Here is a 14,412-nt window from a genome sequence, read left to right as displayed (position 1 = left end):
TGGGACAGATAGGAACAGATCCAGGACAAAGGGAGTCAGACAGGAAGATTAAGAAATACATAAATGCGGGACACCACTTGAATAAAGCGGACTTCAACCACGTTGTACACAATGATGTGCGAATACGAATGTCTTGGGCCATTTCCTAAAACAAAGGGACAATCGATACTGCTTTCCTGCTGCTACCTGTAACCTGTAAAACCTCTTTAACTATAACCATGTGTAAATGGCAAAACGCTTACAAATAGCGATGTACAATCTATAAAATGTTTAAAGAAAACAAGGTGATAATTGTTTTGTATCTGGGCTCATTGTGAACCCAAAGTATAAAATGAATGACTGCCATTCAAGCCACGAGAAAGGTTGGCTACCGTACCGCGGGGTACATACGCTTTCTCCTGAAGCTTTGTGTAACAATAAACTGCACTGATTGAACACAGCAAGTCTCACTCCCGAAGTGGTTGATTTTCCCACAACACTATTTTGCAGGTGATAGTGCCACAAGGACTGTGCAGTGCTAACTTCTACCAATTTTGTCATGGACAGATGCATCTGTAGCAGGCAGATTGGTGAGGATGAGGTCAAGTATGTTTTCCCTCTTGTTGGTTCCCTCACCACCTGCTGCAGTCCCAGTCAGGCAGCTTTGTCCTTTAGGACCCGGACAGCTCGATCTGTGGTGGTACAACTGAGCCACTCTTGGTGATGGACATTGAATTCCCCCACCCAGAGTATATTCTGCATCCTTGCCACCCTCAGTGCTTCCTCCAAGTGGTGTTCCACATTGAGGAGTACTGATTGATCAGCCGGTGGTGGCCAGCATGTGGTAGTCAGCAGGAGGTTTCCTCGTCCATGTTTAACCTGAAGCTATCAGACTTCATGGGCTCCAGAGCCGATGTTGAGGATCCCAGGACAACTCCCTCCCGACAATATACCACTGTGCCGCCACCTCTGCTGGGCCTGTCCTGCCGGTGAGACAGGACATACCCAGGAATGGTGCTAGTGATGTCTGGGACATTGTCTGTGAAGTATGATTCTGTGAGTATGACAATGTCAGGTTATTGCTCGACGAGTCTGTGAGACAGCTCTCCCAGCTTTGGCACAAGCCCCCAGCTGTTAGTAAGGAGGATTTTGCAGGGCCTACAGGGCCGGGTTTGCTATTTTTGATCCCAGTACCTGGGTTGATGTCGGGTGATTGTCCGATTTCATTCCTTTTTTGTGTTTTTGTAGCGGTTGAATACAACTGAGTGGCTTGCTAGGCCATTTCAGAGGGCCTGCCATGGTGGGATTCGAACCCGGGTCCCCTGATCATTACCCTGCGTCTCTGGATTACTAGTCCAGTGACAATTCACTACACCACTGCCTCCCCCTACCAGACCACAGCACACTTACAACTGGAGTGGCACTGGCTGAACTGTTGATTGGCCAGAGGCTGAGAACCCGCCTTAGCGGGTTCCCCGACATTAGTGGGAAAGTAGAAAGGAGACAAGAACTTCAGAGGCAATACCGAAGCAGAGATTCAGGACAGAGGTTTCAAACTGGGGGACACAGTATCCGTTCGAAACATTGGAGAAAATGCACAGTGGACTCCCGGGACCGCGGAAACTGACTGGACAGATATCTTACTCGATAAAAATGCGAGAACAGATGGTGCAGAAGCACCTAGGCCACCTCTGGAGCAGGGTGCCAGCGTCAGGTCAAACCCCATCGGAGGAATTGTCTTCCAGCCCATCCGGCCTGGCACAAGGGGGCATGTGGGCATCACCCCCTAGGAGCCCCGATACTGAGATGCACGAAGTGGAGGATTCAGGGTTCCACAGGGACATCTGAGTTTTCGGATGATGGCCGCGCCAGGGAACGGCTGCCGATGGTGCCCCCAGACGATTGATGCAAAAACAACGTTCCCTGACATGCTACATGGCCCTTGACTCAGCCCCACAACAGCTGGACGTTTAACCAGGCAGAGAAGACAACCTCCTCACCACCTACTACACAGGACTTATGGACTTTTGGGGGAAGGGTTTTATAACCCCCATGATATCCATGGGGACTCCCCAATTGATCTCCCCGTGGGGCACATGGAGCTTGAGCTCCCCCATTGAAGGGCAGAGGCCCAATAGCGGGCTTGTTAATTTGCCCGAGATAAAAGCCGGCCCAGGAAGGAACCGGCATCTCAGGATGGTCCCATCTGGGACATGGATTGTTGCTAATTCGCTGTATTTCCTCGCTGTGAGTAGGAAATAAACTACATTTGACACACCTTTTCAGGACTCCTCATTGACTACAATACATTGTTTGGCCATACAAGGAATAGGGGGAATAGGCTTTGAGGAAGAGATGTAATGGAATGTGAACTTTTTTATGCAATGACCTGGTAAATGACCTGGAACACGCTACCTACCTGGGTGGTGGAAGCGGAGACGGTAAGTGATTTCAAAGGGAAATTGCATGCGCCCTTGAAGGAAATAAACTTAGAGGTAAACAGGATAGAGTCCAGGAATTGGGACTGATTGGACTCAATGGGCTGAATGGCCTCCTCCTGTGACACAATGCAGCTTTGACATGCTGCACATTTTCAGTATTTTTTGTTTTCCTTTCAGATGCACAGCATTTGCAATTTCTTCTTTTCATCTTTAAAAGAGAGGCTAGATCACAGGAAGTGTTGCAAATGCTAGCTTGCTGCACCAATAATCGTGGCCTTGCTACTGACCTAAGGCCCTATATGCGCTGAAAGACTTTCCATTTAGTTTGTGGTAGTTGCTCAAGTCAGAATGGGTAGAATGAATATCTTTCTTATGACTCATCACAAGCCCCAAGACCAGAAATTTGAAAGTAAAATGAAGCTAACAATTTTAGGTTATTGAGAGAATCTTTGGGGCAGTCCCCTTAGAATTTGGCTGTCACAACCCTGGATTGGCTTCAAGGCTTATTGTCAGAATTACACTGTGGGGACAGTAAATCTATTCAGGCAAATTTCTTTCTATATTACTGATATCGTCATTACTTTTGTCTCTTGTAGCCATCTGAGATGGCCACCTGCAAAGGACCATGGGAATTATGGCCAACCCAGGACTCAAACAGATACAGAGCTTCTGTGTATTTGAAACAGAGGTAGCTAGTCCTGATCGAAACCCCCACTCATTTGCATTCTAATGGACCATTTCCCCAGAACAATAGGACTGCACTCAAGAAACTGATACAGACACAGACTGATCGGCGCCACTCCCTTTACTCAGAGACCCCGACTGCCAAGGTCAATGACTGCTAAGGACCCGCCCAGCCACCAAGGCACCCGCCCCTTTATTGGGCACAATTGAAGGCAGTGATCGAAGCCTGTCGAATTATTGGGTCCAAGATTAAGGACCGCCCCCAAGAGCGCGAAACCCCAGAGGGATAAAAGGGGACACAGCCATGTGTTCGGTCTCTTTTGGACCCGGCCTGTGCCAGCCTCTTTTGGATCCGGCCTGTGACAACCCAATAGCAGCAGGAACAGCCAGCCAAGTTCAAGACCAACGATCGCTATCTGATGGCTGAGCCCAGCAGAGACAGAGCCACTTTTTTCGAACCAGCCAAGTGAAATCCAGATAACGGCCTTATCCATTTGCACAGTGCCTGTTGCCCTGAAGTTAAGTATAGGTTGTTGTAGCTGATAGGTGTAGTTTAACTCGTTGTAGATATTGTGTTTGCATGTCGAGGTAACTCTTGTGTATGTAAATAAACCATCTTTTGAACTAACTAACTGGTTGTGTGGTCATTTGGTCGATATTACAGAAGGCCTGTGGTTCACCGAGATAAATAGAAATACCCACAGTATTGGCGACGCTGTTGGGACATAACATCATATTATAAATAGAGCCTCATTATCATGAAGGGCAACATTGTTGGCGACTCAGGTGGGAAAGTATTCCATTAAATTGGCAACATTATTGGCGAACTCTGATGGGATTCGATTAGAAGGGACTTTGTCACTCCAAGAGAACCCACAAACTTTGAAATCCAGTTGCGAGAAAGAGAAAGAACCACAAGTGCAAGCCCCATATCGACCAAATAACTGGATTTCGGAAGTGTGTACTAACCTGCATGCGCACCTAACAGGGAAAGTAAGGTAAACTCGCTAGCATTGTGTAAAACTGTCGAGCGAATTGTGAACCGGAAAATAGCTCAGGCCACACCCGCCGTTCAAATCGCCGCCTTATTGCCCTGTCCCAAATTAAAGGTAGGGAAAGAGTTTAAAAGTAGAGCAAGAGATATTAGAGGTAGGGTAAGAGATATTAGAAGCAATGGCCACGAAAGCGATGGAACGTTTAATGAACCCACAGGAACCCGAGGTCGCAGCGACCAACAGAGCAGAGCAATGCCCCATATGGGAGGAAGAGTTGAGAAAGTATTTAAAGGGGAAAGGATGGCCCCTTTGGTCCAATTTCTGTGCAAATGATGAGTCAGGTCCAGGAAGCTTAGGACAAACGTGGTGGGACATTCTAAGTGAGGTCCATAAGAAAAATGTAGCAAAGGTCCGAAAGCCGATGGCAATAGTGTCCTGTTTGGCACAGCTGCGAGGCGCAGAGGAGGTCATGAAGACGCTCCGCAGGCAGTTAGTTGAGAAAGAAGAGAAGAACCAGGGAAACAGTAATGAAAGCGAAAAGATAATTGAGAAATTCCGGGAACAGTTAGCAGCTAAAGATAAGAAAATGGCTGATGTGAAATGTGCACTCGAATCTTGTTTAGTTCACCTTAGCAGCTTTCAGACCCAGTATGATAAAACCTACCAAGATACACAACGGGCAGTCCTGGTAAAAGAAGAGACAGAACAGCAGGTAGCACAGTTAACGAGTCAATGCGAGAATTTAAAAGCAGCTTTGCGAGCGCTCCACAGCTCGACAAAAGAACAGAGACAGAGAACAGTAGACCACGTGAAATGCAGACAACAAATAGAGAAACTACAGTCATTGCTATCAGTGTAGAATGGATTAGATATACCTTTGGACAAAATTTAGATGAGGAAGGTGCCCCCGATTGGCAAGAATTAAATGAAAGCGCCCAGAGATATACAGAGGATACAGGAAATCAGAATCGGGCCCCTCCATGCCCCAAAAAGGAAAGCACCCGCACCACCGACTGCACAGGCAGCACACACCCCCATGAATCCGGTTACCACACAGCGCAAGTCCTCGGATCAGGATGGGCCTGATTTTGTTTACACTACCCCACTATCTATCACCCAGTTGAGAGATGCTTTCACCAAAATCGTTCCATTCCAGCCCACCGCAGACCCACACAGCTTCTTTGAGGAGGTGCGCCAACAAAACGTTATGTACGGCCTAGATGAGAGAGAGGAAGTCAAACTCATAGTTATGAGCCTTAGCCAGTCCGTCAGATCAGCTTTGCCAGAACCCCATGTGGTAAACACCACTAGTGATACATTGTATGTATTACGGCAGTGCCTGTGTATTAAAGGTACTACGGTAAATCCCTGCCTGCTGGCTCCTCCCAGCAGGCGACGTATAAAAGTGTAAGCTCTCCTGCACTGCTCCCATTCTGGTTCCAGCTGCGGGAGGCACAACATCTTGTGCAATAAAGCCTCGATTGCTTCACCATTCTCGTCTCGTGGTAATTGACGGTACATCAATTTATAGCACAAGATTTTAAAAGATGGACTTCCTAATCAAGCCTGATCGCCTGCAGCTGAGCCCTCACGCAGCCAACGCCACGTATGCCTTCGAGCACTGGCTAGCCTGCTTTGAAGGCTACCTCAGAGCAGCCACTGAAGAACTCTCGGACCCACAGAAGCTCCAAGTCCTCTACTCACGGGTGAGCCCTGGAATTTTTCCCCTCATCCAGGATGCACCTACCTACGCAGAAGCGATGACGCTACTGAAAGGACATTACGTTAAGTCAGTGAATCAAGTGTACGCCAGGCACTTCCTGGCCACGAGACGGCAACTCCCGGGGGAGACTCTGGATGATTTCTTGCGGGCCATACAGATTCTCGGTAGGAACTGTGACTGCCAGGCAGTTTCGGCAGTCCAACACACCAAACTTTTAATCAGAGACGCTTATGTCACGGGCATGAAGTCTATGTACGTTCGCCAGCGACTATTGGAAGGGAGTAAGCTCGCAATTGCGGAGACTAGGCAGCTTGCCATTTCACGAGAAGTAGCCTCCCGTATTCTGGAGGCCTACACCCCTGACCGCACAGCACCCTCGTGAGCATCGTGGGGCACACCAGCTGCCGACTCCAGCTCACCGCACGCCTGCGCGGCAGCCAGCCAACTCCAGGGTATCCATGTGTTATTTTTGTGGACAGAGTAAACACCCCAGGCAGTGCTGCCCGGCGCGGAGCGCTACCTGCAACAGGTGTGGGAAGAAGGCACACTTCGTTTCCAGCCAGGCCCGGTCGGTCGCCGCTGTTTCCAGGTCCGGCATTACTACACCCCCCACATGCGATCCAGGGGCACCGCCATCTCCTCCACCGCAAGCCACGTGCGGCCCATGGGCGCCGCCATCTTTGATGCCGCCCGCCATGTGCGCCCCGTGGACACTGCCATCTTAGGCGCCATTTTGGACCGTGCCTCAGGACCCCTGCTCGTCTGGCCGTTCGCTGCCTACTGATACCTCCGCCACCGCTGATCAGCCCGGGACCTCCCAGCATTTTCCGCAGCTCGCGTCCATCACCCTGAATCAGTCTCGGCCCCGCAACCTCGCAACCGCTATGACGACGGTGAAGATCAACAGGCACGAGACGACCTGCCTCTTTGACTCCGGGGGCACAGAGAGTTTCATCCACCCTGCTACAGGAAGGCGCTGCTCCCTCATGGTACACCCCGTCACCCAGAAAATCTCCCTGACCTCCGCTCCCATTCCGTTGAAATCCGGGGGTACTGTGTCGCGACCCTCACCGTTCAGGGTGTAGAGTTCAGCAACTTCAGGCTCTACGTCCTCCCCCACCTCTGCACTGCACTGTTACTAGGCCTTGATTTCCAATGCCACCTCCAAAGCCTTACTTTGAAATTCGGCGGACCCCTGCCACCCCCCTCACCGTCTGCGGCCTCACGACCCTTAAGGTCCATTAGACCATAAGACCATAAGACATAGGAGCGGAAGTAAGGCCATTCGGCCCATCGAGTCCACTCCATTATTCAATCATGGCTGATTTCAACTCCATTTACCCGCTCTCTCTCCATAGCCCTTAATTCCTCGAGAAATCAAGAATTTATCAACTTCTGTCTTAAAGACACTCAACGTCCCGGCCTCCAACGCCCTCTGTGGCAATGAATTCCACAGACCCACCACTCTCTGGCTGAAGAAATTTCTCCTCATCTCTGTTCTAAAGTGGCTCCTTTTTATTCTAAGGCTGTGCCCCCGGGTCCTAGTCTCCCCTGCTAATGGAAACAACTTCCCTACATCCACCCTATCTAAGCCATTCATTATCTTGTAAGTTTCTATCAGATCTCCCCTCAACCTCCTAAACTCCAATGAATATAATCCCAGGATCCTCAGACGTTCATCGTATGTTAGGCCTACCATTCCTGGGATCATCCGTGTGAATCTCCGCTGGACCCGCTCCAGTGCCAGTATGTCCTTCCTGAGGTGTGGGGCCCAAAATTGCTCACAGTATTCTAAATGGGGCCTAACTAATGCTTTATAAAGCTTCAGAAGTACATCCCTGCTTTTATATTCCAAGCCTCTTGAGATGAATGACAACATTGCATTTGCTTTCTTAATTACGGACTCAACCTGCAAGTTTACCTTTAGAGAATCCTGGACTAGGACCCCCAAGTCCCTTTGCACTTCAGCATTATGAATTTTGTCACCGTTTAGAAAATAGTCCATGCCTCTATTCTTTTTTCCAAAGTGCAAACCTCGCACTTGCCCACGTTGAATTTCATCAGCCATTTCTTGGACCACTCTCCTAAACTGTCTAAATCTTTCTGCAGCCTCCCCACCTCTTCCATACTACCTGCCCCTCCACCTATCTTTGTATCATCGGCAAACTTAGCCAGCATGCCCCCAGTCCCGTCATCTAGATCATTAATATATAAAGAGAACAGCTGTGGCCCCAACACTGAACCCTGCGGGACACCACTCGTCACCGGTTGCCATTCCGAAAAAGAACCTTTTATCCCAACTCTCTGCCTTCTGCCTGACAGCCAATCGTCAATCCATGTTAGTACCTTGCCTCGAATACCATGGGCCCTTATTTTACTCAGCAGCCTCCCATGAGGCACCTTATCAAAGGCCTTTTGGAAGTCAAGATAGATAACATCCATTGGCTCTCCTTGGTCTAACCTATTTGTTATCTCTTCAAAGAACTCTAACAGGTTTGTCAGGCACGACCTCCCCTTACTAAATCCATGCTGACTTGTCCTAATCCGACCCTGCACTTCCAAGAATTTAGAAATCTCATCCTTAACAATGGATTCTAGAATTTTGCCAACAACCGAGGTTAGCCTAATTGGCCTATAATTTTCCATCTTTTTCCTTGTTCCTTTCTTGAACAGGGGGGTTACAACAGCGATTTTCCAATCCTCTGGGACTTTCCCTGACTCCAGTGACTTTTGAAAGATCATAACTAACGCCTCCACTATTTCTTCAGCTAGCTCCTTTAGAACTCTAGGATGTAGCCCATCTGGGCCCGGAGATTTATCAATTTTTAGACCTCTTAGTTTCTCTAGCACTTTCTCCTTTGTGATGGCTACTATATTCAACTCTGCCCCCTGACTCTCCGGAATTGTTGGGATATTACTCATGTCTTCTACTGTGAAGACTGACGCAAAGTACTTATTTAGTTCCTCAGCTATTTCCTTGTCTCCCATCACTAGATTACCAGCGTCATTTTGGAGCGGCCCAATGTCAACTTTTGCCTCCCGTTTGTTTTTAATGTATTTAAAGAAACTTTTACTATCATTCCTAATGTTACTGGCTAGCCTACCTTCATATTTGATTCTCTCTTTTCTTATTTCTCTCTTTGTTATCCTCTGTTTGTTTTTGTAGCCTTCCCAATCTTCTGACTTCCCACTACTCTTTGCCACATTATAGACTTTCTTTTTTGCTTTGATGCATTCCCTAACTTCCTTTGTCAGCCATGGCTGCCTAATCCCCCCTCTGATAACCTTTCTTTTCTTTGGGATGAACCTCTGTACTGTGTCCTCAATTACTCCCAGAAACTCCTGCCATTGCTGTTCTACTGTCTTTCCCACTAGGCTCAGCTCCCAGTTGATTTTCGTCAGTTCCTCCCTCATGCCCCTGTAGTTACCTTTATTTAACTGTAACACCTTTACATCTGATTCTACCTTCTTTCTTTCAAATTGGAGATTGAATTCGACCATATTATGATCACTGCCTCCTAAGTGCTCCCTTACTTTAAGATCTTTAATCAAGTCTGGCTCTTTACATAACACTAAGTCCAGAATGGCCTGTTCCCTCGTGGGCTCCATCACAAGCTGTTCCAAAAAGCCCTCCTGTAAACATTCAATGAATTCCCTTTCCTTGGGTCCACTGGCAGCATTATTTACCCAGTCCACCTGCATATTGAAGTCCCCCATGATCACTGTGACCTTGCCTTTCTGACATGCACTTTCTATTTCGTGGTGCATTTTGTGCCCCCGGTCCTGACCACTGTTAGGAGGCCTGTACATAACTCCCATTATGGTTTTTTTGCCTTTGTGGTTCCTCAACTCTACCCACACAGACTCCACATCATCTGACCCTATGTCGTTTAGTGCTATTGATTTAATTTCATTCCTAATTAACAAGGCAACCCCGCCCCCTCTGCCCACCTCTCTGTCTTTTCGATAGGTTGTAAATCCCTGGATGTTTAAATGCCAGTCCTGAACCCCCTGTAACCATGTCTCTGTGATGCCTACCACATCATACCTGCCAGTCACAATCTGGGCCACAAGCTCATCTACCTTGTTCCGTACACTGCGCGCATTTAAATATAGCACCTTTAATTCTCTATTGACCGTCCCTTTTTGTTTTCTTAGTGTGGTGGACCTTGGTTTACTGAGCCTTTCCATACACTGTGTCATATTTTGTGGGATGGGGACTATCGTAACTGCTGAGTTCTGTCTTTTCGTGCTTTTTTGTATTCCTAAGCAGCTACGCTCCCCGCTGATTACTTCACCTCTTGGTTCCCTGACTTTCCCTTCCCCCCCAATCTTTAGTTTAAAGTTCTATTGACCACCCTATTTACTCTTTTCGCCAAAACACTGGTCCCAGCTCGGTTCAGGTGGAGACCACCCCAACGGTATAGGTCCCCCCTGTCCCAAAACTGACGCCAGTGTCCCATGAAAAGGAACCCCTCTTTCCCACACCACTTTTTCAGCCACGTGTTAACTTCCCTTATTCTTGCTGTCGCTCCACCCTCGCTGTTTGCGAGCCTCACCCCGGACTGCAAGCCGGTCGCCACTAGGAGCAGACTGTACAGTGCGCAGGACAGGGCCTTTTTCAGGTCGGAGGTCCAACGGCTCCTGCGGGAGGAGATCATTGAGGCCAGCAACAACCCCTGGCGAGGTCAAGTGGTGGTAGTGAAGACTGGGGAGAAGCACAGGATGGTCATTGATTACAGCCAGACCATCAACCGGTATACGCAGCTCGACGCACACCCGCTCCCACGCATATCTGACATGGTCAATCAGATTGCGCAGTATCGAGGCTTCTCCACAGTAGACTTGAAGTCCACCTACCACCAGCTCCCCATCCGCCCGAAGGACCGCCAATACACTGCGTTCGAAGCAGATGGCCGCCTCTATCATTTCCTCAGAGTTCCCTTCGGCATCACCAATGGGGCCTCGGTCTTCCAGCGAGAGATGGACTGAATGGTTGACCATACGGGCTGCGGGCCACCTTCCCGTACCTAGATAACGTCACCATCTGCGGCCATGACCAGCAGGACCACGACGCAAACCTCCAAAAATTCCTCCATACCGCCAAACCCCTTAACCTCACCTACAATAAGGAGAAATACGTGTTCCGCACCAACCGCTTAGCCATCCTTGGCTACGTAATGGAAAATGGAGCCCTAGGGCCCGACCCCAACCGTATGCGCCCCCTCCTCAAACTCCCTCTCCCCCACTGCCCCAAGGCCCTGAAACGATGCCTGGGGTTTTTCTCGTATTACGCCCAGTGGGTCCCAAATTATGCGGACAAGGCCCGCGCCCACTTATCAAGTCCACAGTTTTTCCCCTGACGGCTGAGGCCCGCTAGGCCTTCAACCACATCAAGGCGGACATTGCCAAGGCCACGATGCACGTGGTCGATGAGGCCCTCCCATTTCAGGTGGATAACGATGCATCAGATGTAGCTCTGGCCGCCACACTCAACCAGGCGGGCAGACCCGTGGCTTTCTTTTCCCGCACTCTCCATGCCTCTGAAATTCGGCACTCCTCTGTCGAAAAGGAGGCCCAAGCCATTGTAGAAGCTGTGCGACACCGGAGGCATTACCTGGCCGGCAGGAGATTCAGTCTCCTCATTCACCAATGGTCGGTTGCCGTCATGTTTAACAATACACATCGAGGCACGATCAAGAATGACAAGATTCTGAGGTGGAGGATCGAGCTCTCCACCGATAATTATGAGATCTTGTATCGCCCAGGGAAGCTCAATGAGCCCCCTGATGCCCTATCCCGCGGTACATGTGCCAGCGCACAAGTGGACCGACTCCGGGCTCTCCACTATGACCTCTGCCACCCGGGGGTCACCCGGTTCTTCCATTTTGTCAAGGCCCGCAACCTGCCCTATTCCATTGAGGAGGTCAGGACCATAACCAGAGACTGCCAAGTCTGCGCAGAGTGCAAGCCGCACTTCTACCGGCCAGATAGACCACACCTGGTGAAGGCCTCCCGCCCCTTTGAGCACCTCAGCATGGACTTCAAAGGGCCCCTCCCCTCCACCGACCACAACGTGTACTTCCTCAACGTAATTGATGAGTACTCCCGGTTCCCCTTTGCCATTCCATGCCCGACATGACTTCTGCCACGGTCATTAAAGCCCTGCACAGCATCTTCACTCTGTTCGGTTTCCCCACTTACTCCCATAGCGAGTGAGGATCCTCTTTCATGAGCGATGAGCTGCGTCAGTTCCTGCTCAGCAAAGGCATCGCCTCGAACAGGACGACCAGCTACAACCCCAGGGGAAACGGGGAGCTGGATAGGGAGAACGGGACGGTCTGGAAGGCTGTCCTGCTGGCCGTTCGATCTAAAAATCTCCCGGTCTCCCGCTGGCAGGAGGTCCTCCCCGCGGCGCTCCACTCCATCCGGTCGCTCCTCTGCACCACCACTAATGAGACCCCTCACGAACGTGTGTTTACCTTCCCCAGGAAGTCCACCTCCGGGGTCTCGCTCCCAACATGGCTGACTGTTCCTGGACCCGTCCTCCTCCGGAAGCATGTGCGGAGCCATAAATCAGACCCCTTGGTCGAGAAAATCCACCTCCTCCATGCCAACACGCAGTACGCCTACGTGGCACACCCGACGGGCGCCAGGACACAGTCTCCCTCCAGGACCTGGCACCCGCTGGGACCCCACCCACGACCCACGACCTGACACCGCTTACCCCCCCCCCCCGGTTGCCTCATTCACCCCTGCGCCACCCACACTCCCTCCAACGCACCTCACCGCAGCCCCCACCCCAGCAGGATCTGTCCTCCCACTGGCTCCACTCAGGGGTGATGAAGACGAGGACAACACGCTCCCGGAGTCGCAGGTGACCACGTCGGCACCCACATCACCACCAGGACTGAGGCGATCGCAGCGGAGGGTCAAAGACCCTGACAGACTTAATCTGTAATGTTGTTCTTCACCCCCACTGGACTCTTTTTTAAACAGGGGGTAAACACCACTAGTGATATATTGTATGTATTATGGCATTGCCTGTGTACTAAAGATACTACGGTAAATCCCTGCCTGCTGGCTCCTCCCAGCAGGCGGCGTATAAAAGTGTCTGCTCTCCTGCACTGCTCCCATTCTGGTTCCAGCTGCGGGAGGCACAACATCTTGTACAATAAAGCCTCGATTGTTTCACCATTCTCGTCTCATCCCAGAATGTAGCAGGAGGAACCCTACAGGAAACGAAAACAGCCATTTTAGATGCAATCGGGTACAACGAGGGAGATCCGGTAGAAGGTTTAAACCACTGTGGGCAAAAGAAGGGGGAGCATCCGACCGCATTTGCAGGTCGCCTTTGGATCCATTTTAAAGCAGGATTGGGGATTTGAACCGCGCACACTTAAATGAGGATGACACCACTAAATGGTCCCGGACTTTAGTCTTGCATGTCACAGAAGCAGGTCAAAAGGCTTGTGTGAATGACGACCGCGCAGACCACACACATAATGAAGTTTGGGTTTTGAAACGGCTTTCTAGAGCATGGGAACAATCCCTACACCGACAGACAGATCAGGACGATATAGGAGCAAACATGCACCCAGTTAGGACTAGTCAGGGACCCGCATGGATAAACGAGGGTAGAGGAGAAGTCCAATATCCCAGGGAACCATACCCAAGGGAGAAATGCACCAGAGAGCCTGCTCCACCTTACGTGCCCCGGGGGTCATGTTACAACTGTGGGCAGTCAGGACACTTCACCCGAGATTGCAGGAGACCCCCACCACCAGCTAGACTAGCCCCCAGATATGAAAGAGCAGCTACAAGGTCCCAGCTGCCCCATGCAAACTGTGAGCGCTTACCCACCACTTCTCATGGCAGGGACACCTCAGCAATGCCACTTCATTTTTGTTTCTCTCCTCCTTCCTCTCTTCTTCGGTCACACTACACCGACTCCATATGCGAGTTACACCCCAGGCCAAATGTGATTGCGGCGAACAAATATATAAAACTGGCCGCCCTGAAATTCGGCTGGTTAAGATAAGCCTCAACCTCCCATGGTTGTGATTTAGGAAAAGACTGGTCGAGGAAATTGTCATACCACTCCCCGCATCGACCACAAGCTGCGAGAGTCTCTGTACTTTCGAAATTAGCATTTCTTGTCTTTCAAAATGGTATTTCGAAAGAAAAATGAGGGAGTCACACATGGTAACAATCATAACGGGTAATTGGAGTAAGGAGAGAAAGACTAATAAAGCGAGATATTAACCGAAGATAATAACAGATACTATGCTTGCACGGAAAACAGAAAACACAGGATGAAGCAAGGACTGCTAACATGCATTTGGATCATCGCTGGACTTCTGCAACTGCGCACGCAACGGACTATTTTAATGTACACCACACCAGGCCCGAACACTACCACACAACTTGACACCCCTAGCCCGGACACTACACCACACATAGAGATAGACACTGACACCCCCACTTGGTGTGAAAACATTGCCAATTGGAACCCCCTTTCATACACAGTAGAGGCCCTGCTAGTAATTGCAATAATCTGCAGTGTCATTCAGACACTTCGACTCCGTAA

The sequence above is a fragment of the Scyliorhinus torazame genome, chromosome 7 (assembly GCF_047496885.1).
Source record: "Scyliorhinus torazame isolate Kashiwa2021f chromosome 7, sScyTor2.1, whole genome shotgun sequence".
In the NCBI taxonomy this organism is placed as follows: Eukaryota; Metazoa; Chordata; class Chondrichthyes; order Carcharhiniformes; family Scyliorhinidae; genus Scyliorhinus; species Scyliorhinus torazame.
Note: the sequence above shows the minus strand (reverse complement) of the source record.